The 27304-nt window shown below is 40.4% G+C and overlaps 1 long non-coding RNA gene across 2 annotated transcripts; it reads right to left on the bottom strand.

The window, feature by feature from the left end:
* Nucleotides 1-18249: 18249 nt before the first annotated feature.
* On the bottom strand, nt 18250-26715 carry LOC110347008 (uncharacterized). Of its 2 annotated transcripts, none has more exons than XR_002391323.2 (3): nt 26614-26715; nt 25497-25670; nt 18250-22016 (listed from the first exon to the last, which is right to left on the bottom strand). It is a non-coding gene; the product is annotated as an uncharacterized LOC110347008 (long non-coding RNA). The 2 variants fall into 2 exon arrangements; XR_015450911.1 differs by lacking the exon at nt 26614-26715 and adding an exon at nt 26444-26540.
* Between the last annotated feature and the right edge of the window lie 589 nt (nt 26716-27304).

The following is a 27304-nucleotide window of genomic DNA, read 5'->3' as shown; positions in this document are numbered from 1 at the left end:
TTTAAATTGAAAAATCCCAATAATCTACCCCTCAAGAATGGAACCCTGTTAATAATCATGCCATGGATTTTGACTGGGATAGCTTCTGAAACTTGTTCTTAACCTTGCAAATTCTTTATTTCTCAGGCTGCATTGTTCAGCAAGTCCAGTGTGGATGTGGATTTTCACAGCGTGAGTATAGGGTGGAAATACCTGAACCAAAATGTAAAGCTTAAGGAGTGAGGCTTTGTTTGTTTGTTTATTTTGTTATTCTGAGCCAGTGCATAAGAATTTAGGGGCCATTGTAATAATGTTACTTGAATGTTGGCCTAAACCAGCCCCAGAGCCTGGTCCAGATTCCAAAACCTGATCTAGGTTCAAAGATGACCAACGAAGACTATGTGGGCCCATTTTGTAAGGAACAAACCAGCAGATGGCAGCAATACAAGTGTATGCCTGGAGAGTCCCAGCGTCTCCTTTGCTCCATGTGGATGGGTGCCTTCAGTTCCTAAGTCATGGCAGCAAGTTTGCCGTGAAGAGTCACCCCGAAACTCTACCTCAGAGGGGCTTATTACCTTAGGCTATAGGTTCAACCAGCAGTCAAGGGTTTAGTGCCTCATTCATTCTGTTTAATAAATACGAAACACCTACTATGTACTACGCACAATTTTAGGCAAGTGGACAAAAAAACCTTGTAGAGCTCAACATAAGTAGTAAGTACACTCTATAATAGAGTGACAAATGCTTTGGTGGGAGGGAAATATATTGTAGAATAAAGGGGCGAAAAGTTGGTGGGAAGAGTTTCAGTTTTAAAAATGTACAGGATAGCAGGATTAGCTTTTTGTGCATGCAACCTGTGTGAGTTGTAAAGGGCTTCTTCTCAATAGGCCTCCACTTAGCTTAATGCTCTGCTGTCATCACCTTGAAATTCTTCACAACTTTATCTTGAATTTGTGTTTTGTAAAGTCTGATGGGACAATGGAATATGTATGTGAACAGAAGAGATATGCACAAGATAGCAAGTCTGCTATGTTTGTTGAGAATCTAAAACTGGACTTCATTGGCATATTAATTTTGGGGTGAATTTGTGTTTTATTAAATTCTTTCCATCCAAGAAGATGGCATATCTTTTCATATATTTTTATACTTCAATATATTATACAGACGTTCCTTATTTAACAGCAGAGTTCCAATCCTGCTAGTAGGTCATTAATTGAATTGGTTGCTAAACGAGAAACTGTCTAAAGTATGTACATTATTCAGAACAAAGAAATGGTCAAAGGAAACACCAACTTTTATTTGCAGAACTCTTACATGCAGTACTGTAATGTATAAAAACACAAAACTACAATCCTATGCTGTACAGAAAAATCAGCAAAAATCACAGCACAACTGCAGAAGAAGCCACCATGAGGCTGCACTGTCGCTCACATTCCTACGTCATTAGTCCAAATCAGGCCATAAGTCTGAGCTGCGGATGCTAGGTCTGAACAGCTTGGCCTGGTCATAAGTCCAAGCAGTTGTTAAACAGGTGGGCCATTAAACGAGGAATATTTGTATATGTAATTTTTATTTAAGTTCATGTTTCTTTTTAAATTTATTTTAATGTAAATATTATTTGAATTTGTTCTTAGGATTTTTCTGGGAAAATAGTTGTTCAATGTATGCAACATCATTTTATTTTTTTAAATTTAATTTTCTTGGTACATTTTAGGTATACAATATAATGATATTCAAAACTGGAAATTTGCACCTTTACATAATCTCTCTTGCTTCTTATTTTTTCCCCATTCTCCTGCCCTCCCTTCAACCACTCCATCCCTCCCTATTTACAAAGACTTTGTTTCCTTTTTTTCATTTTCTCATATTAATTCCATTCCCTTCTTTCCTTTCCCCTACCCCTCCCACCTCCTTCCCCTTTGCCCCTTTTCTTCCTATTTCACATTATCTATTATACCTTTTAGTCCTTATTTACACTTTCAGTTTCTCACACTAGAGAAACTATTCGGTATTTACATGTGTGTCCTATTTATTTCACTTAAGAGTATCGCCTCAGTGTGCATCCATTTAGCTATAAATGTCTCTAGTTTCTCAATTTTTATGGCTGAGTAGTGCTCCATTTTATAAAAAAACCCCACATTTTCTTGATCCAGTCTCCAGTTGATGGGCATTTGGGCTGTTTACAAGTTTTAGCTATTACAAACTGTTGCTATGAACATGGGTGCACATATATCACTGTGGTATGATTCTTTTAATTCTTTGGGGGGAGATACCCAGCAGGGGAATAGCTGGGTCAAATGGGACTTCCAGTCCTAGTTGTTTGAGGTATCTCCATACTGATTTCCACAGTGGTTGCACCAGTCTACACTCCCACCAGCAGTGGAACACGGTTCCTCTTTCCCCAAAACCTTGCCAGCATTTGTTATTGGTTGATTTCATGATAGCAGCCATTCTTTCTGGGGTGAGGTGGAATCTCAGTGTTGTTTTCATTTGCATCTTTCGAATGACCAGTGATGTTGAACGTTTTTTTCATGTGTTTATTTGCTATTTCTACTTCTTTGTGTGAGAAATGTCTGTTCATTTCAGTTGCCCATTTTTGGATTGGGTCTTTAAATTTGGGAGGTCTGATTTTTTAAAGTTCTTCATATATTCTAGATAGTAGACCTTTGTCTGAGGAACAGCAGGTGAAAATTTTTTCCCAGATTGTGGGTTGTCTCTTCACACTGTTGGTGGTTTCTGTTGTGTACAGAAGCTGTTTAAAAAGAAGAGATCCCACTTGTTGATTGTTTGTGCTAGTTCACGGGCAACTGAGATTTTGTTCATAAAATCTTTTCCTACACCAATGTTTTCAAGAGTTCTACCTAACCTCTGTTCTAGCCGGTTCAGCATTTCTATTTTAATATTTAGATCTTTAATCCATTTTGATTTTACTTTAGTGCATGGTGAGAAATATAGGTCTAGTTTTAATCCTTGGCAAGTTGAAACCCAATTTTCCCAGCACCATTTATTAAAGAGACTATATTTCCTCCAGTGAGGGTGTTTGGCTCCTTTGTCTTCTAATCTAATCTGTTCCACTGGTCCTCAGATCAGTTTCTTTGCCAGTACCATGCTGTTTTTAGCACAGTAGCTTTGTACTATACTTTCAAATTGGGGGTTGTGATAGCCCTTGCCATGTCTTTGTTGCCTAGTCTTGCTTTTTTGTTGTTGTTGTTAAATTCTTTTATTGGTACATTTTAGGTACACAACACAATTACATTTCTCATTGGGAATTGTACCTTTACATAATGCATCTTGGTTCTTATTTTTTCCCCATTCCTAGCCCTTCCTTCATCCCCTGCACCCTTCCCTATTTACAAAGACTTTATTTCCATTTTTTCCATTTCTCATCATTTTTCCTTTCCCTTCTTTCCTTTCCCCTGCCCCTCCCACTACCCCTACCCCTTTGGACCTTTTCTTCCTATTTTGCATTATCGATTATTCATTCTAATCACTGGTACATTTTAGGTATACAATATAATGACATTCATCCTTGGAAATTTGCACCTTTACGTAGTCTCTCTTGGTTCTTATTTGTCCCCCTTCTCCTGCCCTCCCTTCAACCCCTCCATTTCTCCCTATTTACAAAGACTTTGTTCCTATTTTTCCATTTTCTCATATTAATCCCATTCCCTTCTATCCTTTTCCCTAGCCCTCCCACTTCCTTCCCCTTTGCCCCTTTTCTTCCTATTTCACATTACCTATTATACATTTAGTCCTTATTTACACTTTCAGTTTCTCACACCAGAGAAACTATTTGGTATTTATTCATGTGTGTCCTATTTATTTCACTTAAGAGTATCGCCTCAATGTGCATCCACTTAGCTATATATATCTAATTTCTCATTTTTTATGGCTGAGTAGTACTACATTTTATAAAAAACACATTTTTTTTATCCAGTCTCCAGTTGATGGGCATTTGGGCTGTTTCCAAGTTTTAGCTATTACAAATTGTTGCTATGAACATGGGTGCACATATATCACTGTGGTATGATTCTTTTAATTCTTTGGGGGAGATCCCCAGCAGTGGAATAGCGAGGTCAAATGGGACTTCCAGTCCTAGTTCTTTGAGGTATCTCCATACTGATTTCCACAGTGCTTGCACCAGTCTACACTCCCACCAGCAGTGGAGCAGGGTTCCTCTTTCCCCACAGACCCACCAGCATTTGTTATTGGTTGATTTCATGATAGCAGCCATTCTTTCTGGAGTGAGGTGGAATCTCAGCGTTGTTTTCATTTGCAGCTCTCGAATGACCAGTGATGTTGAACATTTTTTCATGTATTTATTTGCTATTTCTACTTCTTTGTCTGAGAAATGTCTGTTCATTTCAGTTGCCCATTTTTGGATTGGGTCTTTAAATTTGGGAGGTCTGATCTTTTTAAGTTCTTTATAGATTCGAGATAGTAGACCTTTGTCTAGGGAAAAGCAGGTGAAAATTTTTTCCCACATTGTGGGTTGTCTCTTCACACTTTTGGTGGTTTCTCTTGCTGTGCAGAAGCTTTTTAATAAGAAGAGATCCCACTTATTAATTGTTTGTGCTAGTTCACGGGCAACTGAGGTTTTGTTCATAAAATCTTTTCCTACACCAGTGTCTTCAAGGGTTCTACTTAACCTCTGTTCCAACTGGTTCAGAGTTTCTATTTTAATATTTAGATCTTTAATCCATTCTGATTTTAGTTTAGTGCATGGTGAGAGATATAGGTCTAGTTTTAATCTTTGGCAAGTTGAAACCCAATTTTCCCAGCACCATTTATTAAAGAGGCTATCTTTCCTCCAGTGAGGGTGTTTGGCTCCTTTATCAAACATGAGATGGCTGAGTGTGTCTGGCATTGTTTCTGCATCTTCTAATCTGTTCCACTCATCCTCAGGTCTGTTTCTTTGCCAGTACCATGCTGTTTTTATCACAGTAGCTTTGTAGTATAGTTGCAGGTTGAGGATTGTGATACCCCCTGCCATGTCTCTGTTACCTAGAATTGCTTTTGCTATTCTGGGTCTCTTCTTGTTCCAAATGAATTTTTGGATTATTTTCTCAAGGTCCATGAAGTATGCTGCTGGGACCTCAATTGGAATTGCATTGAATCTATATAGCAGTTTTGGAAGTATGGCCATTTTCACCATATTAATCCTTCCTACTCAGGAGCAGGGGATGTCTGTCCATTTTCTGATACCATCTTCAATCTCTCTTTTCAGAGTGCTACAGTTTTCAGAGAAGAAGTCTTTGATTTCTTTCCTTAGGTTGATTCCTAGGTATTTCAGTTTTTTGTACGCTATTGTGAAAGGAAATATTTGCCCTATTTCTCTCTCAGTGAGTCTGTTGTTCATGTAGAGGAAAGCTATTGATTTTTTTGTGTTGACCTTGTAACCAGCTACCTGACTGAATTTGGTTATTAAGTCTAGAAGACTTTTGGTGGAATTCTTGGGGTCTTCTATATAGAGTATCATGTCATCTGCAAATAATGACAATTTGACTTCTTCATTTCCTATATTTATTCCTTTTATTTTTCCTCTTGTCTAATTGCCATGGCTAATGTTTCTAAAACTATATTGATCAAGAGTGGTGATAGTGGACATCCTTGTCTTGTTCCTGATTTTAGTGTGAAGGATTTCAGTTTTTGACCATTTAGTATGATATTGGCTGTTGGTTTTTCATAGATGGCTTCTATCAGTTTGAGGTAGAGACCATCTATTCCAATTTTTTGTAGGGTTTTTATCATAAATGCATGTTGGATTTTGTCAAATGCTTTTTCTGAGTCTATGGAGATAACCATATGGTTTTTGTCCGTGGCTCTATTGATATAGTGTATTACATTGATTGGTTTGCCTATGTTGAACCATCCCTGCATCCCTGGGATGAATCCCACTTGGTCAGGGTGTATGAACTTCTTGATGATCTGCATTCTATTTGCCAGTATCTTATGTAGGATTTTTGTATCTATGTTCATTAGTGAGATTGGCCTATAGTTCTCTTTTTCAGTTGGGTCTTTCTCTGCTTTGGGGATGAAGGTGGTGTTTGCTTCCAGGAATGAATTTGGGAGCATTGTTTCCCTTTCAATTTCATTGGAGCATTTAAACAGTAGTGGCAGCAGTTCCTCTCTAAACGTCTTGTAGAATTCAGCAGTGAATCCTTCAGGACCCAGGCTTTTCTTAGTTAGTAAGTTTTTAATTATGTTTTTAATTTCATTGACTGATATTGGGTTGTTTAGAATTTTTAGGTCTTCTTCATTCAACTTTGGTAATTCATACTTTTCTAGGAATCTGTCCATTTCTTCTCTGTTTTCCATCATATTGGTGTATAGTTTCTGGAAGTAGATAATGATGATCCTCTGGATTTCTGCTTGTCCATTTTTAATTTCATCCTTTTCATTCCTAATTGCATGGATTTGGGTGTTTTCTTTCTTTTTTCTGATAAGGTTGGCTAAGGGTTTGTCAATTTTGTTTATTCTTTCGAAGAAACAACTCTTGGCTTCATTGATTTTTTTTGTATCATTCTCTTAGTTTCCATTGCATTGATTTCTGCTCTGATCTTTGTAATTTCCTCCCTTGTATGAGCTTTGGCTTTGTCCTGCTCTTCTTTTTCTAGAAGCTTGAGATTCTGCATCAGGTCATTTAATTGGGCTTGCTATGTTTTCTTCATGTGAGTATTCACTGGTATGAATTTCCCTGATAAGAGTGCTTTCATTGTGTCCCATAGATTCCGATATGTTGTATTGTCATTGTCATTTAGTTGTAGGAACTGTCTGATTTCTTCTTTAATTTCCTCTGTGAACCATTGGTTATTCAGATGTGTATTGTTCAATTTCCATGTGTTTATGAAATTCTTGTGGTTTTTGTTGCTATTGATCTCCAATTTCATCACAGTATGGTCTGATAATATACAGGGGATAACTTCAATTCCTTTGCTCTTACTTAAACATGTTGTATGAGTGAGTTTGTGGTCTATTTCGGAGAATGGTCCTTGTGCAGCTGGAAAGAATGTGTATTCTGATTTTGTGGGGTGGAACACTCTGTAAACATCTGTTAAGTTCATTTGTTCAAGAATTTGATTGAGTTCTAGTATTTTGTTGCTTATTTTTGTCTAGTTGATCTATCTGTTTTTGACAGTGGGGTATTGAGGTCCCCCACTACAATTGTATTAGTGCATATATGACTTTTCATGTCTGTTAGTATTTGTTTCATATAGTTGAGCACACTAGAGTTTGGTGCATTGATATTTATGATTGTCATCTCTTCCTGTTGGATTGTTCCCTTTACAAGGATGTAGTGTCCTTCTTTGTCTCTCTTAATCAGTGTTGGTTTGAAATTTACTTGATCTGCAAAGAGGATAGCTACTCCTGCTTTTTTGGGGGGTTCCTGTCACATGGAGTATTGTTTTCCACCTTTTAACTTTCAGTGTATGAGTTTCTTTTTGAATTAAGTGTGTTTCTTGTATGCAGCATATTGTTGGATCTTGTTTCTTGACCATTCTGCCAGTCTATTTCTTTTGATTGGTGAATTGAGACCATTAACATTGATGGTTATAACTGATACTTATTGACATCATTGTCATAACTTTTTCTTTTGGTGAGATTTTCCCAGTTTGCGTTTAATTTCTTCTTTCACCCAATGGATTCATTCTGTTGGGCTTCTTGGGGTTGCAATTCACATTGTCTTTTCCTAGGATATTGTCTAAAATTTTTTGGAGTGCTCGTTTGGTATTCATGATGTTCCTATGGTGCTTTTTGTCATGAAAGTGTCTTATTTCTCCATCAATTTTGAAAGATAGTTGTGCAGAGTACATCAATCTGGGCTGGTGGCTGTTTTCCTTTAGTGCTTGAAATACATCACTCCAGGCTCTTCTTGCCTTGAGGGTTTGCATTGAGAAGTCTGCTGTGATTCTGATGGGCTTTCCTTTGTATGTGATTTGTTTCTTTTCTTTCACTGCTTGTAGAATTTTGTTCTTCTGTTGGATTTCTGGAATCCTAACTATCATATGCCTATGTGTATACTTTTTTTGATCAAGGCTAGTTGGAGTCCTATATGCCTCACTTAACTGTATGTTAAGTTCTTTTCCCCTGTTTGGGAAGTTTTTTGCCATCACTTCTGTGAACAGTTTTCTATGTTGTCTGCACTCTCTCCTGTTTCTTCAATTGACTCTGATCAGTCTGATGTTATTCTTCTTTGCATCATGTAGCAGCTGCTGGATTGATTTCTCATGGTCCCTTACTATTTTGAAGCAATTTTTCTTTTCCTGGTCACTAATTGCTATCTTATCTTCTATATATGAAATTCTGCCCACACATTGGCTCATTCTGCTTTGTAAACTTTCAGTGGAGGTTTTAATCTGGAAATCTGTTTGCATCTGTTTTATGGATTCCATTTGTTTCCTATGTTGGGATTCCATCATGTTCCTCAGCTCCTCTATTTTTTTATCTGTGTCCTCTCTAGATTTATTAATCATGTCTTGCAGTATGGGCACAATTTCTGCTGTTATCTGAGAAATTATTTCTGATTTCATTTTTTCCAGATCCTCTTTCATTGCCAGTTCAGTGAGTCCAGGTGTTTCAGTATCACATTGTTCAACCTCGTTTCCCTTTGGTGTTGTTTTAGGTGATCTGGAAGTCTGGTTTTGAGACTTGTTTATGTATCTTCTCATTTCAACCTGGGGAGGGGTGATGTGTGCTGCTGGCACCTGCGTGGCTCATCTCCTTGGTGCTGGGGGCGGTGGTACAGTGGCCAAGAAGGTTCACCTCCTCTGTATTGGGGCAGCTCTGCTCCTTGGTGCTGGGTGAGGTGGTATGGCAGCCCAGAAATTTCATCTTCTGTGCACTAGCCGTACCTCTGCTCCTTGGCGCTGGGGGCCATGGTACAGTGGCCCAGAAGGTTCACCTTACTTTTGATATTTTAAATCTAGCTATTTTTCCTTTTAATTTGTAAGGAAAGTTTTGGAGAAACATACCACTAGGAACAAAATAGTCTGTTGTTTTCTAGCATGTTGTCTTCCTAGTTGATCTTTCCTTATGAGTGTATTCTTCTCACTCCAAACCCAAAATAAATCTTTTCTGTCTCATTGAAACTTTCAAGGGAAAATAGAGGGATCTGTGAGTTTCATAGAGTAGTAGTGGACAAACCAAGGCCTGTGCTGGCTATGAGAGCAGAGTACCCCATAGTACTTCTTGTCGTAGCCATGGTTGTCAGCAAGACTGAAAAGAAGGAACCTGAGATGTCATGGATCTTGTGGCCTCTTGGGTGGTGTCCACATCTCTGCCTTTGGCACTGATGACCAATGAGGAGAAAATGCTTGGAATGGCACAAGTAGGAGCCGCAGGAGTTGACCCAGTGTGTGATCCCAGCCTGATCTGTGCAAGACAGAGAAAATGGACCTGATGCCAAGTCAATAAGGCTGTATATCTTACTGTAAAGTTCACCAGACACATTTAGACAGCAGATACATTTTCTATCAGCAGTGTGGAATGTGCCCAGAGGTGAAGAAGCAGATATAAAGCATCATGGCAAGAAGACATAGACATTGCAGACTAAAATGAAGTGGATATAGGAGGGTTTGAGATTCTGCCATAGCCTGTGGCCTTCTGCTGGAGATAATGTGACTCATGGAAGGCATTTGGCCCAGTCAGGACAAGCAGAGACACAGGAAGATGTGAGGCATAGAGAAATGGCACAAGACCAGATCTGAGACTGATTCTGTCCACTCTGGACTAGAAGAAAGTACCTACCCTTCAAGAAATTGTGTGGACAATAGTGAACTAGTTGTACCTCAGTCAAGCACTTTAGTGGACACACTTGTTCATTCCTGTGCTTACACTAGCCAAGGAAATCTTCATTCCAATGCTAGAATAAAAACATAGAATCTTCAGCACTCTGGTGGCTTTTGAGCCATGACACTGTGTCTGCCAAGTCACTTGTTATGGAGTGCTTGTTGTGTCAACCACTGCAGTTTTGAGGGCATGGACAGGTCAGGAAGAGGCAGCTGTTCGAATCCAGGAATGGCAACACTACACCTGAGAATCCATTTTTGCAGCTGAGCACTGAGTGTACTATGGGCAGGAAGAGCTAAGTATGTCAGACTGTATACTCAAAAAGAGAAAGGGGGAGAAAGCAATGTTACCATTTTGTTTTTAAACAAAAGATGTAAAATCGTGGCTCCTCTGGGCATGGGAAAAATTTCCCTTTCTGTATCCATTGACAGCCCAAGGGGGTTATTACTGAGAATATGGGTACAGTTACTGCCAGTTTCTGCTGGTTCTCATGTTAAAAAGAAACTATGGAAACCAGGAGAAGGGATATTAATTAAGTTCAAATTTGGAGTGTCTTTGCCAGGAGTAGATGAGTGGATTCAATGAAGAGCCTGTTGGGTTGCAATTCAGTGTTTTGTTAGCATTTTAATGGAATGCTGAACTTCTCATAAATTAACACTTTGCTTTAATAATCTTATTAAAAGGTTATTTCTTGATAAGCTGAGTCCTGGAATGTGATTTTTTTAAATTTAAAGAACCAGTAGATATTTTCTTCATAATTTAAAACTTAACCCATTTATTGGGTAGACCTAAAAATGTTTGATATATAAATAGTTACATGTTAAAAATAGAAGGCACAAAATAGCAGGCCAGTAAATTTCTTTCCTCCCCAGACTTTCAGTCTCCCTCAGCCCTAACTGAAGAAACCTGTTATAAGTTTCTTATTGATACTTTACAGATTTTATTCACACATATTAACTTCTTTTCCACACAAATCCATACAATCTATATATTGTTAGACCTATTATAATTCCTTTAAAACGTTCCCTGTCATATGTAAAATATTGTAAGGCCCTTTTGATGATTACATCTTTTAGGTTATATTTGCAACACATTCCTTTTAGAAGAATATTTTCTAATAGTCAAAGTAATATAGACGCCTCAAGTGGATAATGCTAATGAGAAAATACAGAATGGGGAAATTATTCACCTGAATAAATCTAGAGAGTCTACAAGTAAAGCTTCGCTGGTCACTGCAGCATTTAAAGGAAGTTTCCACTTTCCATTGAATGTGCTGTGGTTGTCTTAGTTCTTAGACTAATTTACTTCTTTCTGGTGGGGAGGATAGCAATGTTGAGAAAACACTGACTAAACCGAAAATCAGCTCCATTCAAATGGGAAGCTGCTTTCTAAACACAACAGAGCTGCTGAAGGGCTCTGCATATTAAGCCTCATGCCTTGCTGAGTTTTATTCCAAACAGGCAACAGCAGATGGTAACAATGCACTTCTCATAGATGGTAGGAGGGAGGCAGTCTTGTTTCAAGTAATACTATTTCTGGGCGATAATCCAAAATGCGCAGTAGGCAGAAGTTAAAAGGAAGCGCTTGCTTTTAGGTTTTTAAAATATATCCTTTAATCCTGAGTGATGATTGACGATCATGATTTAGAGTATGAGGGACCTCTCTTTAATCTGGCAAGTTTGATGTTATTTGCGTATCTAGTAGGGCTTTTATTCAACTAAAACTAAGTGGGAGCCTATGCAATTGATGCTGCATTTCAGAATTGATTCTTGGCCTGGTACTCTATTTACAGATTAGTAAGTACACAGGATCCATCCTCCTTGTCTTTTTGAAATTTAAAGGTTCTAAAAGGCACATTTACAATTAAAATGTGTCTTGCTGTGTAAGAGTATGACCAGGAAATGACGTTTTTTCCCTATAATTTAATTTCTTGAGAAAAGAAGCATTCAGTCTATAAGATTATAATAATGCTGATTTAATTGTCAAAATATATTAGCTACTGGTATTTACCTATGATTAAAACATTGTCATTACTGGCTTTGTGTAGTTTGTTGTAAGTACTTTTGAAATATTTTAGCATATTACCTCCAAGCCTCTTGCCTCTATTTTAAGGTGTCTAGTGAAGCTTTTCTAAGGAATAGAACAACGTTCAGCCCTTCTACTCCTATTATTTTTATCAGCTGTGGCAATTATGTGACTTAGAATCATACAGTATTCAAATATAATTAGTTGAATCATAAACTCCAAAACAAGATGCAACCAAGGGAAGCAAATGTATAGGAATGAAAGTGGATGGATTTTACGCCAGTAACAAAGGGGTCATTTTCTTTGAGGCACGTAGGTACTGAGGGTGCTGTCTCTGCCACAGTTGCACTAAATAAGGCACTAATAAGTCTTAGGAGGAGTGAGAGGGAGCTGATGTACTAGTGTGTTCTGTGTTCTAATGGCATTTAAAATTACGTAGGTTTGAGAAAAATTTGAAAAGTAAAGCACATTCATTACAGAAAATCTTTAAGATGTGAACACACTCATTACAGAAGTTACAGGCAAGTATAAGACAAAAATAAGCTTTATTCTCCCAATTTTTAGAGGAATCACTATGACATATGTATTTTTTATTTTTATCCTTATTGTGTTTTGAGAACTCAGATTTAAGAGGTAAAGACACTTCCCAGGAGAACGCTGGCTGTGGGGTGTGCAGATGACCACAAAGGTCCCTGTGTCCTCTGGAAAGGAGGTGTGATCTGTGTGCTGTAGCTGCAGAAACAGTGTCCGCCTATAAAAACCCCTGTGATGGGAGCCTTTGTGTTTAGAACATATGAGTAAATGTTGATAATACCTTTCTCTGCTAACATTCCCAAAGCCCGATTTTGCTGTAGAATCATGCATTTGATATTTAAGGGCTAATAAAGCAAATCCAAGTGATTGAAAAATAGTAGGAAATTCTATAGTAGGATATCAGAATATCCATTGCAAAACAATTCTTAAAATCAGATTTCCTTTTTGCCTTTGGACTTGTAGACTCTTTCCATGACTGAGTGATTGTTATAATGAAAATACTATTTGTCTATAGCTTTGCCCACTTGATTCCTAAGAACAGCACAGGTAACTCATCAGATCTTAATGAGGATTTCTTTGAAATGTATTGTAGGTGGATCTAAGTCTAGAGGCTCAAAAATTAAATCTCAACATTTTAAAATGAGAAATCCAGGGAAACGTGACATGTCCTCTCTAGTGGGCAACACCATCATCCTAGGAACCTAAACTGTCACGTGGTTTTTCACATGGTTTCTCCTGTCTCGAACTGTTTTTTTTCCTCATCTTCTCTCCTCTTGTCCTTCATTGTGACCTTTTCTAAGAAGTGGCTCAAAGGTCTCCTAGGCCAGGAAGCCTTCGACTCCTGCTGCATCCCCCTCCCAAAGCCCACAGCTCACCCCGCAGTACTATAGGGAGACGCACACACACACACACACACACACACACACACACACACACACACACACCCCTCCACGGCAGCTCTTGTTATTGGCTCTCTCACTCTCACCTGTGAGTGCCCACAGCCCAGGCCAGCATCCAGCATTCAGATGGTGTACTGACTGACTGTCTTACTGAACAGATGGATAAACAAATGGGTGGGTGGGTTTGCTTCTGGGTAAAGGCACCCACCGCCCAGAGTGTGTCCAGCTCATGGTGCACAAGGAGTCAGTAAGTCTCTGACACTTTACTCTTGCCTAACAGTTGTCAGACATTGTTTTCAGTGCTGAATTCCTTATGGGTTCGTGGAGATCTTATTATTATCCATGTTTTTCAGAGGAGGCCACTCTGAAGCTCAGGGGGAGTAAACCACTTGTCCAAAGGCAGAGGACGTCACAGGGCTGGCACTCCAGCTCAGACTGTCTATGCCTATGTGTGTTTATGTGCGTCCATGTCTGTGTGCTTGACTGATGTATGTCAAATACTGCCTTTTCCTTCAGCAGGCAATCAATACTTGTTGAGTGAATAAATGAATAAAAGGATGAACACTCTCCCTCTGTAAGAGAAGTTACACTGAAAGTTATAGTAAGCACTTAGCACCAGCAGCATAGTAAGTGCTCAATCAACGTTTGGCAGTGCTATTGGCTTTATTTTATGCTATAGTCCACCTAGAAACAACCAACCCAGACAGCTTCAGTAAAAAGCTGACATTATATCAGGGCTAGATTGACATAGGTGATTGCCAAGGTTGTTGGAAACAGCTTTTTAACATTTGCTTCGTGGGTAGGGGCAGGACTAGCAAGGTTTGCCAGTGTTCTTTTCCTCCTCCTCCCCCTCCTCTTCCTCTTCTTCCTCCTCCTCCTCCTTCCTTCCTTCTCTCTCTCTCTCTCTCTCTCTCTCTCTCTCTCTCTCTCTCTCTCTCTCTCTTTCCTCAGATTTCTTTTGAAAGCTCATCTGGTTCAGTAGAAATGGGACCACGTAACCTTTTGTTCTTTATTAGGGTACACGTGTCAAGACCTTAGGTCACTGACCTCACATTTCCATGGTGTTTTCAGCGTTTCTAATATATGAGGTGTGGTAGAAAAAGACTGAATGTTTAAATTTTGAAAAATTATTACAGCAAAAGCCACATTGCCACTAATCCTCCTCACAAACAATCCCCCTTGCTTTGAACTCGCTTATCTCATCATTCTTGCCACTTGCTGAAGCAGTTCTGCAAGGCCTCTTTTGCTTCTTTTGTTGCACGTTGTAGCTGCTTTAATGTTCTGAATCCACTCAAAACTTATACCTTTCATAGTCATTTTGACTTTGGAAAGGAGCCAGAAGACACACCATGCTAGGCGCAGTGAGTAAAGTGTGAGGACACACCATAATGTTTTTAGGAGCTGCCTTTCCATTGGGTGGCACTCGGTGGCAGCAATATACACTATATTTTGATCATACCTCATAAAGACACTCACGAAAGAGGTCTTCCAGAACTGCTTCAGAAAGTGGCAAGAACGTTGGAATAAATGTGTTCAAAGCCAGGGGAAATATTTTTGGAGGGATTAATGGCACTATGTCCTTTATTGTAATAAATTGTTTAATTTAGACATTCGCTGTAATTTTGATCACACCTGATATTAGTGCCACAGGCATTTGTCTGATTGATCCACTCTATACCCTGGGTCTTTCTCATCCCTGAGACACAATACCTGACACCCGTGACTCTAAGGAGGAAAGGTTTATTTTGGCACACAGTTTGTAGAGGCTCTAATCCACAGTCAGCTGAGGGAGGGAACCTCTAGTAGTAATTTGCACAGACATAGTTCAGTGGTTCATAAACTTGGCTTTTCACTAGAAACACTTGAGGAGTTTAAAAAAAGAACCTGAGTTCACTGCCAAGACATTTCCGTGGTATTTTTAGCACCCCAAATATATTGATACCTCGGGCTCCCACCTCTGGGGATTCTGATCCAACTGGTCTAGGGTGTGGCCTCGGTATGGGGAATTTTGAAAGCTTCAAGGTAGTTTTAATGTGCTGAGGAGTTTAAGGACCATTGTTCGGATTGAAGAGGCTGACTCAGACATTGGTAACCGATCCCCTGGCAATATCCCTTCAATGAAGCCATCCTGACCTGATCCTCCCATGATTCTCAAAGTCTAACTCTCAGAAAACATGGGCCCCAAGGGAAGGAGAAGGGGTACAGGGACTATGATTGACATGGAGTAACCTCTGGTTTCCTAGAAGCTCTAGAAGATGGGGTCTCTGGAAGCATTTGGGGGACATATTTCTTGGATATGTCCTTTCCTCTACCTTCATTCTTGCTAAGAAAGCTCCTGGCCTTAATTTAATTTCCTAAGCTAAGGCTGTCCAACAGGAATTGTCCATTTTGCAGTCAAAGATTTCCATAAAAGTAATTACAATGAAGTTACAAATCTGGTGTGATAGCTTACATAGTATGAACCATCTCAAGAGGGCCTGATTGCTCTCAGATGCAAAGATTGAAGATGTGCTGAGCCCATATAGCTGTAGACCAGGTCCTGCTTGAGAATCCTACCAAAGTGCCATCATATAAGTCTTGTCTGGAAAGACAAAGCCAGATTTCATCTACCTCTTTTACAGGATGACCTGTGAACTGCCCTTTGGGCACTGGCCCCTTTAAATAAATCAGGACACTTTACTCCCTTAGCTGACATGGACAGATGTTTGAATTAGATCTAGGAGGGAAAATAATCTGCCAGCATGGAAAGGAAATGAAAATAACTGAAATGTCTAAGAGTCACCAACATGAATACCAGCCACAGGATGGTATATCTGAGAGTAAACCACCAGGTGGAATGATGTGTGGCCAAATGCAAATTTCTGAAGGACGTTCTTACTGCTGGACTCATGAAGCTCGCTAATGAAGAAGAAAGCTATAGGGTACCCACCTCTTCAGGGAGAAATGTCAATGCCAGGAACTTCTCTTCTCCCTCTAATTTTCCCTCTGCATCAATCTATGGCTTGCCTGAAAATCCCACTACTAAGACTATGTTAAGGTATAAATAAATATTTCCAGAAAAGGTAATATAATGACCCTTTCTATTCATGTGCATACAGTGATTTTTAACCCTAGCTGTCTGTTAGAATCACTAGAAGGAGTGGTTTTTTGTTTGTTTATTTTTAAATTACCAATGCCCACTATCAGACATTCTGATTCAACTGGTCAAAGGTGAGGCTCATGCATTTACAGAATTTTTAAAATGGCAACTTTAATGTGCAGCCAAAGTTGAGATTCATTGGTTAAGAGTGTGAAAAATGTGATCATATCCTTTCTGGAGGGTAGATTTTGATTGCTCAGGACAGAAAACTGAGTCCTTGGCCCAAGGGATGTAGGAAGAAGTACCTCGGGTTGCTATGGGAAGGTGGGGGAGTGCGGATTAGGAGTGGGATGTGGTGTGAAAATAAACTTCTATTTGTCAGTTTTGCTTGAGGCTGGCTCTGACCAGGACATAAGAGAGATAAGAAGCAAGGAGGAGAATGAGCTTATGAGAAAAGTGCATCTTCATGAATACATATTTAAAGCTGTCTCAATACACGCTCCCAGTATCACTGGGGTTGGGAAACCGATCACCTTAACAAAGCTGTTTCAATCCCTGTATTAATTGTTCTTCCTGGATAACACTAAAATAAAAACTTTATCAAAATTGAGTATGAAAATTACTCTGTGAGAGGTGATGAGTGAGTTACGTGCCTAAGGATCCTGCAGGAGAGTTTATGGAAGAACATTCGTGGGGCCCTTGGAGAAATAAGCTGTGTAAATTCTTTTTTCTGTACCTGGAATCGAACTCAGGACCTTGCGCTTGCGAGGCAGCTGTGGTGCCACTGAGCTAAATCCCTGGCCCTTAGTTGTGTAAATTTTTTAAAATCCAATTTTGTCTTGTTTTTGTTTGCTTCTCCATCATTTGCTAGTCAAGCAGCTCACTTCTTACCCCGTTCTTTTGTTGATGCATGGCATGAAGAATTTTAGTGAATTCTGTTGGTTGAAGGTCCACTCCCCGGCCTCTGGGAGGCGCTGTGGCATCGTTAAGCTTGTGCTGCCTGGGTTTGATCTCAGTTTTTTTGACCTTGGGAGACCTTACTGAATTTCCATTTCTTCACCTGTAAAATGGGGAACAAACTAATGCTAGCATCATCTTAGGCATGGATACGCCAATTGTTCCATTCTTCAAGGACCCTTTGTTGATGCTTAACTCCTTGAAGATGTGAGTCTCCCAAAGTGTCAGTCTGAGACAACGTCTGAGCAGAAGGTTGGACTTGCTTGGTTGGTCATTGCTATCCTGCGATGGAGTCTGGTGTGTAAAAACAATCCAGGAGGAAACTGGGGTTGGCTTATCCTTCCCTGCCCCGAGACTGCCCTAGTCTCGATCTTGAACAATGTTTCTCAGGACCAGCAGCTTTAGCATCAGTATCACCAAGGAATCTTGTTAACAATGCAAGTAAACTACCAGCCCACCCTAGCACTCCTGAAAGAGGGATCCCGGGGGTGGATCCCAGTAATCTGCATTTGGCAAGCCCCTTTGGGGAAACTGAACTGTACTTGGATTGTATTAATTACTACCTACTGTATTGATGAAAAGCTGTGAACTGCAAATCATTCCTCTAAGAATTCTTCGAGTGTGCCCTAATCTAGTGAATTCAGAGCAAAACTCTCAGCCTGATTGGTACTAGAAGGATAGAAAAATAGGAGTAGGAGGAAAAGTAAGCCATTCCCTGGAGTTCTGTAGTTGAGAAATGGAATCTCCTGTGGAAAGAAGGCTGGATGCCAAAGAAGCAGTGAGATGTGGATCCTGTGGATCTCGATTTGGCTGTGACATCAGATGGATTTGACTTGAGTCTTAAATATTTTTATTCATTAGTTTTTATTGGAAATTGACAAATTATAATTTTGTATATTTATGTGGTACAAAATGATGTTTTAATTTATGAGTACAATGTGGGATTAAATTATACTAACAAATGCATCACCTTAGATACACTTCATTTCTGTGATGAGAATATTCAAAATTTACTCAGTAAATTTGAAACGTACAACACACTATCATTATATTAGTAGATGCTTAGGACAGCTCTCTCACACACACAAAACCCGAAGTGATTCTTGTGCCCTTTGATGTCACCTCTCACCCCCACCCCCACCTCTGCTTCTAGGAGTCCATTGTTGTGGCTTTCACATGTACGTGAGGACATTTGCTATTTCTCTTTCTGTGCCTGGCATATTTGACTGAGCATAATGTCTTCTAATTCACTTGTCACAAATGACAGAATTTTTCTTTTTTTTGAGGCTGAAAAGTATTCCACTGTGTACGTCTACCACCTTTGCTTTATCCTTTCCTCTGCTGATGGGCACTATGATTGGTTCCATCGTTGGGTGATCTGGAAGCATGCTGTGATAAACACGGGAGTGCAGATTATCTCTGCAACACACTTATTTCAAATCTTTGGGGTAGGTAAATTCCAAGAATTAGGACTTCTGAATCACATGGTAATTTTAGTTTTAATTTTTGGAGAAGCTTGCATACAGTTTTCTATGCCTATGTTAATTTACATTCATAGAGTCATAATATGGGCTCCATTCAGAGGGTCAGATGTGAGGGAACCATGTAAAAGAGCAGAGACCAGAGACAGCTGGCCTAATTACATTTCCTTTCTAATCTTCTCATTATTATTATTTATTAGGCATTTCCCTCTTTCCTTCCTGAACTCAGGACAATGTTGTTTAGTAGAAATGGGACCAACCAGTAGGCTGAGCCATGTGTTTGAGCCCTGCCCTGCCACCAACTTGCTGTGTCTCCTGGTCAAGTTGACCCTCGGGACATTTGTTGCCACAGCTGTTAAAAGAGCTTTGACGACATGAGCCCTCAGGTCTCTCTTCCAGCCCTGACATTTGTGGATAAATTCCTCCACCTCTCCACTGCCCACGGCACCACTGGCCAAGCACTGCTGTCTGCAGCCGTCTTGACGTCACAAGCCATCGCATCTCACCTGTTCCCTGCATCTCTTGCCTTGCAAAGAAGCTTGTGTAAAATGCGGAGAGGGTAAAGCGAAGGCCCCCAGTGCGGTGCGTTGTCCAGAGGACTGGCCTCATCACAGGGCCACCAGGGGCCCAGCAGAGGGTGACTGTGTTGGAGCCATCTACATCATCATGTAGATCCAAAGGTGCTCCACAGGTGCCATTAGCACCAGGCCTGTGCTTGCAAACATGGGCTGCCACAGTCTTCACTGTCTGGGGAGCTCTTTTCTCAGAGCTTGACTTTCTGGATTTGTCCACTTTTATTTTCAGGACTCACAAGTTTGGAAAGAAAAGTCTGTGATTTTTCTTTCCTGGGTAAATGTACACTTTGTTATCTGATCTCAAGAAATAGCATGAAATTAACTTATTTCTCCCACCCTTGGTTAAAAGAAATGTCATTTTGTTCTGCGGCTCTTCACATGCTGGGTAGTATCTGACCATCAGTAGTTTTAGGGCTGGATGGGGTCAAGCAACTAAGACAGACTCGCCCACAGGCAGGAAGGAAGAGACCCTGCCCAACACATTTAAATTGCCGTGCCTTTGATCCCGACACAGACTGGTAGCCTGAAGGAGCACAGCACTGCGTGCTGAAGGCTAACATTTCTGTTTCCGTTTCTGTCACTTTCTCTGTACCGATTGGAGTGGCTCTCCGAGGACTGTCGGTCACACTCACTAAGGAGGGCTCGTGTCACTTTCTGCTTTCCCGATGTGCTGGAGAGCTGTGTAAAAATGGTATCTTTAAACCAATAGTCAATAATGAGCATTTATTTGTTTTGCAAATAATCACCATCTTGATACCATTCTGATACCACAATCTGAGAAGTCATGTTATGGAGGCATGAGAAAAATATTTTCCTTACTTTTACAAAACTGGTTTTGAGCTCTGAAAGACTGGTTTGCAGGTTCTAATAGACAAGGCAAAGAGATATTCAGAAGTTCTAAATTCAAAGATGCTTTCTGAGTGTTATTCAACTCTAAGATTCTATATGTCCAAGACTGAACAAGATCCTCTATTTCGTTAATCATGAATTCATGATTCTATCCCCAAAAACCAAAAATAGAACTTTCTTATAATCCAGCTATAGTAGTCCTTGGTGTATATACCAGATGAATGGAAGTTAACGTATGTAAGAGATATTTGCATTCCCATGTTTATTCTGTCAATATTCACAACAGTCAACTTATGGAATCAGCCTAGGTGCCTGCCAACAGATAAATGGAGAAAGAAGTCACAGTATATATGCACAATAGAGTATTTGGTCATAAAAAATGAAATTATGTCATTTGCAGGAAAATGAAGAGAACTAGTGATCATCACGTTAAGCAAAACAAGCCAGATCCGTTTCCCCCAATATGTGGACTCTAAAGGAACCCCCCCCCCAAAAGATAACACACAAGTGGAAGGGAGATTATTAGACAGGAATCTGGGAGGGGAGGGAAAGTAATGGTAATGGGAGAAAGTTATGATCAAAACATGTTATGGACATGTATGGAAATGCCACAAAGAACCCCAATATTCTGTATAATTAATAGGTACTAATAAAACATTTTGAAATATTCTATTGTATAGCAACAAGCCCTTTACCCAAGCTTTAGTGGGGCAATGGATATGATGGATTCTTTCATTTCCTCACCATCCAACCCTGAAGGGGAGGGCCAGAGAGTGGTCCTTGGCTTTTTCAAACCTTTTCGTCTTCATCATTACCCACTTCCTACGGTCAGGAGGAGCTGGGGAAGTAAACTGGCTGAAATATGGGTCACAGGTTGCAAGTCCATGGCCGGAGCACTCTGGCTGCTGGCTGCTGGGGGCTGGAGGAAAGGAGCCGTCCAAATCCATCCCTTTGCCCACTTTGTGGCTGGCACCAACTGACGTGAGTGTTCCACCCTGCCTTGTGTCTCAGTAGAGGTAATTCTGGGTCTAGTGGCTGTCTGGGACTCACGGGACAATGACATTAACTCCGAAGCTCCCCCGACAATGGCTTCTCTTTGCTTTGGCCCACTGCGAGGACACTGAGATGTGGGGCCCACCCTCTGTTTCCCAGCATCTTCCAGAGACACTGGGCCAGTGGCAGTGGCTGTTCTTGATGTAGCCGCACCAGTCGGGGTTTTCTGTAGTGAGCTGCTCTGCTAGCACACTCAGAGTAAGCAAATGCACAGTTGGTGGTTACTAAATGGAATTGAAAACACAGGTAACACACTCCTGGGACAAAATGCTAATTTTAATTTAATCGTTAACTTTATTCCCTACCTAATTTATTACTACAGCTTCATGTTACTGTAGGTTGGGGTCACTTTCATGATCTATACATGTTTTTTCATATAAGAAAGCTGAGGTGCAGCGTAGACAAATGGCCTGTCCAAGACCCCATAGCACAGCCGTAGTGGAGATGAGACCCAAATCATTGCTTGTGGTTCCAGCCCAAGCCCTTCCCAACCGCACGTGCCCAGCACAGAAGAGTAAATCCAGATCGAGTTGTGGCATCAACGAAAACATACACACATTTTAAAATGAGCAAGATGCTAGCTGAACCCCCAAGAGGACAGATTTTCATGTGCCCTCCAGGGTTCAGAGATAATTTGTTCAGTTCCAAGCCAAGCACCTTCTTCTTTAAGCCCCGAGATCTGCTTTTCCTCTGGGCATGGTGTGTGCTCAGAAGCCGTCTTCATCTTCTGCAGGTGCACAGGTGAAAATGTGCTTTATTTTGTTCATTATGCATGTTTTGAGATTAATTTCAGCATCTAGAAGAGAATTTAGACCAGAAAGTACTAACTTACTGACCTGTCTCACCCAAAAGTTGCTTAAACGAAGTTGTTTAAGTATTTGGAAACTATACTTCTTTTCTTCTAAAGAGAAATAAATTGCTATCATTATTTCTTTCCTCAACTGTTTTCGCCTAAAAGAGATGGAGATTTTATACTCACCCTGTGAATTGGTTTTCTTCTGTTATTCTTCATTATTAAAATCAATCAGGCAAATATGTACTGTTGCTAGTCTGAGACAATGGGAATAAAATAATTTTACTTTATAACTCCAGTACCTCCTAGAGAAAGTTAACTGGTAAAAATCTTGGTATTTAAATTTGAGGTTGAGTTTTCAATTACTTATTTGAGTGTGAAGTGGGTATAAAAAATCAGTTATGGGAAAGAATCTACATTGAATTCTGTACTTTGGGTGCTGCGTGTTGCTGGCCTCAAAAAGCTTCTTTTGGGTAGACTGTATTTCAGGCTGCAGTCCACATTGTTTATCTAGGGCAGGACTGCAAACTTTTTCTCTGTAGGATCAGAGAGCAAATGTGTGGTTCCTCAGACCAGAGGGCATGGTCGCAAGTTCGTGGTTCATTGTGCTGTGGAAGTGGCTGTGGACAGCAGGTAACCAATGAGTACGGCTGTGTTCCCATACAACATGAGCTAAGATGAGTAATACTAACAAGAATGAAGATGGGGAAAGGAGACCTCGAGGAGGAGGGAGGGAGAGAGGGGAGAGGGAAGGGAAAGGGATTTAAAAAAGAAAAAGGTGCATTATGTCCATGCATCCACACCCCAAGATGATTCTAAATTTCATGTACTGCAACATGTACGAATAATAACAACAAAACTCTGTTTACAAAGGCGGGGAGTGGGCAAGATTTTGGTCCCCGGGCCATGGTTTGCTGATCTCTGATCTAAGAACTTCTTGGAATAAATATGTTATTGTGGGCTATGCAAACAAAATGTTGGAGCAGAGGAAAAACATGAGTTGGTTGAGAGCCAGAGGCTGTTACTCCACGCTCCAGCTCTGCGGCTCAGTCTCCAGAGCTACACCTGCCCCACAGCGACTCTGTCCTCAAACAGGGACTCTGAAAGCACAACTGAGAGACCTTCACGTGCCTCGTTTTATAACTTTTAAATGGGGCATGTTCCTCAGGAAGAAATATGGGTATTCCATATGTCTGTGTGTATGCATCCTTCCACTTTATGCTGCATCTAAAAAATCTAAAATCTACACTCACACAGCTGTCCTAACATCCATGGAGAAGGGTTCCAAGACCCCCACAGATACCAAGATGGAAGGACATGCAAATCTTTTATATAAAATGGCATAGTTTGCATAGACCCTGTGGACATCCTCCGTTAAATCATCTCTAGATTACTTTTAATACCAAACATAATGCTAATGCTATATAAATAATTCCTACACTATATTGTTCAGGGAATAATGATAAGAGAAAAGTTTGTATACAATCAGTACAGACCCGGTTTTTTCCCTGAACATTTTCCCTGCACGGTGGATTGAATCACAGATACAGAACCTGCAGATATGGAAATTGTACTATATCTAATATGCTGTGCAACTTTTTCAAGTTCTGTTTTTGGTAGCTACTTTCACAAATAACAAGGCTAGGTCCCTCTTTGTCCTTTGCTAGGCTCCAAGTGACCCAAGCATCACAGATGGGCTGTATTTCTGTCTGGGATTCAGGGCTGGTCTGCTCCAGGTGAGTGTGACCCACAGGGGCAGGCTCTGGGTATCTGTGGCCCTCACACTTCCCCCTGCCAAAGTGATTGCTTGCTAAGTTGTTCAATCAAGGCAAAGAGATGGCAATCAGAGCCTAGGTCACAAAGGGAAGGGCGGAATCCATCAAACTGACAGACGAGGTAGATGGTCAGGAGAGGGTTAGTAAACTCAAAGACAGCTGGAACAAGATGTAAAACACAAAGGATGCAGTTTGATGGCAAATTCTGGGAACTCTGAATTTCACATTTGTTGGGATGTCCCTTGTCAAAGGCAGGCTCCCCCATTTCCAGCCTGGAGGCAGGGACTACAGTGATAAAACCCTGTGGCAGTGACCTGATCTAGGTATCTATTGGGTCTTGGGGGCTCAATTCACCTTAGGACCCATGGCATATGGGTTGACTGGCCAGAATTAAGGGCAAGAAACCTGTCATCAAAAGTGGCATTTTCAACTTGAGTCAGGGGCTGAGGTATTTGTGGAGGGGTCAAGGTCGAAGGCCAGGGCTCTGAGGCTGAGTTGCCAGTGTTCTGCCACCAGCACCAACACTTGTGGGCTGTGTGATGATGCAGTGTGAACTAACCTCAGCCTTTCCAAAATACCTTCTCTAAAACCATCTACGCTTCCTTCCAAAACACTGCACACTACTGCCTGCCTCCCAACCCCCCCCCCCCAATATTTTTCTCTGGCTGCCACAAATTGCTGGATGGAATCATGTGAATTCTAAATGACTTTTAAAAATTGGCATTACTGTGCTGCAAGTCAACTACTTCATAAGCTGTGTCAGTGAAAGGTCTCCCCACCAGTTAGTCTGGAGAAGTTTTTGCTGTCATATCTGTCCTGTTAATTTAAGCAGAAACTGTAATTAGATGTAAGTGGTTCTGTTCCCACAGAAATGAATGGCAGCATCTGTAGAGAGACAACTGTTCCAAACCCTTTTGGCTACTAGTGCTCTACAAGTCAGCAGTATGGAGTAAGGCCCAGATCCAGACTTCTGTCGGCCTAATTTTATATTTGTGGATGCACAACACTAAATCCAATATTTCTAATGCCTTGCTGTGATGGGTGCAAAGCCAAGCACATTCCAGACTTTTATGCTGGTGACACCTCCTGAGAAGGATACACTAATAGTGTAACTGTGTGTGTGTGTGTTTCTATTTCTTCACTCACTGAGCCTAACAAGAAAAATAAAGAGAGGTTTGATGTGCAACTATGTGCAAAATTAGAAAAACAGAAAAAAGTAGAAAGTTGTATTTATAACCAAGCAATGAAATCACGAAGATATTTTAATAAAGATTCTTTTGTTCTTTTCTTGGCTTCTCTGATGAAGAAGTGTACTGGTGTGTCCAGAGTACGGCTGATGACACAGCCATGTGCGAGAGCCTCCCGTGTGTGAGGGACAGTTTTGGGGGGAAGAGTGTCTTTGTTAGGCCGGGCTATTTCCAGGCAGTTAAAGAAATCCAGTCTGTACATTCCAGACTGTATAAAGCTTCAACAATCCAATGAGACCAGGTGTGCTTGAGTATCTACCCCTCATCTACGCATATGTTACACTAGACACTGGGTGTACAGTAGATGACATGGTTCCTCTTCTCAGCAAACCTGCAGTTTGGCTAGGGGTTGAAATACACAAGTTCAAGTAAAAATACACTGTCCTCATAGAATGGGAACAATAAGGAAAAAAGCAAACTCTTTCATGATGGGACAAGCATGGTCCAAAAAATTCACTTACGTAAGACTTGGTGTCATATGGTAAGACCTGTGAGGTTGTGAGGTCGCCCAGCTGGCCATTCGGGGCTTCCAGGGTCTGTGCCATCTAAATCCATCCTGGTCCTGGCCACAGTATGGTGTCACCTGAGGGCAATTGTTCATTCCAGCTTCATTATCCACAGGAGGATCCTGGGGCCTGTGTGTGGGACATTCAGGATGGACTTGGTGATTCCGGAGATCTCCCAGATGGTTTCCACCATTTCATTAGCTTGAGCCAGGGAAACTAAGAAATGAGAATAGCCCTCAGCTTTCCTGGTTTCTGATGGGTTTACCTCAGAGCATAGTTCCAAGCACCCCTGACTCCAACCACGTCCCATGTCTTTGAGAACCACACTTGCAAGAAATGGCACCCAATCATTAATCCTGTCATATCCAAATTTTCTTTGTCCCTTTTTTTAAGCTTCACATACATGCAGAGGGATTGTTCAGTATAGGTTGTAACAGCAAAGGTTTCTTGGAAGATGTCAGACTTAGGCCTTAATGGAAATGTGAAATGTAGTTGTCCTAATGATGGTGAAGACATTTCAGGAAAAACAAACTTTATAATACCAAGCAGAGAATATTCTCCTACCTGTCTTTGCAGTTAGTTTAAAAATCATGTACTTGATTTAGCAAGTACTTGACCAAAATAGAATAATTTGGACAACTTTGAAATCATTTGGGGCGGCAGGAAGAGACAATAATCTATATTGGTACTGGATAGTGTTGTCTGGTTTTGAATTATTTAGTGGTTTCAAAGCATTTTGGACAGTCAAGGAAAAGCCTCTTTTCACAGGTAGAAATTTAGCTGTACCCACACATGACTTAAGACACCAGCAACCGTGACATATTTAAATGTGAAGATCAATTAGAGAGAAAGAGAGAGAGAGAGAATAAACAGAATAAATGCTCACCTAAGAACTAACTTACCTTAGATTTTCTAATTTAAAAAATGGGCTGGCCCTTTCCTATAAACACAGCAGCTTTGCTTGAAATTTTGATTTTAGTTAAGTCTCAATCAGGCTACAGATACTCCAGGGATCAAGATAGGAAATCTAAATTTATAGCAATTGTGCAGCTCATTTCTAGTACAGGCTTACCTTCTGGTTGATTCACTTGTTATTACCTTTTCCCTTGGTGATTTTCCTATTCCTCCCTATGGGTAATGCTTTGCTTTTTTCATGTAGTGCATTTTAATCTTTAAAGTGCCATGCAGGCAAGAATTAATCTCTGGTGGAATTTTTTCATTTTGTCGATGGAGGAGATAGCAGAGGAGATGTAGTAGATTGTTTGGGACTCTAAAGTGGAATGTTTTCAGATCTGGGATTGGGTGTGAGCCCTAACCCTAGAAATCCTAAAACAACATTAACATTTTTATTTGCTCCTATATTATATGTTCTTTTAAACCAAGTTTTTCTCTAAGATCTTTCTTTTTTGGTGGTGGTTGTCTCACGCTTGACAGGCAAGTGCTTTTTACAGAGCTACATGCCCAGCCCCTTCTTAAGCCAGCTTCATATGTGTTTCTACAGAGACAGGTATGGAATGAGAGATGACCAATGGATAGAGTTCAAATGTATTTTTATTTGGCCCAAATAAAGAAAACCAACAATACTCAAATAAAAACACTACTGGCAGCACCAGATAGAGTAGAGGTAGGGGAACTCATTTTATCCCTGAGGGGTGCAGTGCTTCATGTCTACAAATAGAAACAAGGACAACAATATGAACTGACCTATAGAGATAGGTACTGGCAATGGTCACTGAGCTTCCTAAACATCCAGTAACTTAGGG

The sequence above is a fragment of the Heterocephalus glaber genome, unplaced genomic scaffold (assembly GCF_053883595.1).
Source record: "Heterocephalus glaber isolate CG9 unplaced genomic scaffold, H.glaber_assembly_v1.0 deba00001118, whole genome shotgun sequence".
Taxonomy (NCBI): domain Eukaryota; kingdom Metazoa; phylum Chordata; class Mammalia; order Rodentia; family Bathyergidae; genus Heterocephalus; species Heterocephalus glaber.
Note: the sequence above shows the minus strand (reverse complement) of the source record. Positions and strands in the feature narration are given on the sequence as shown.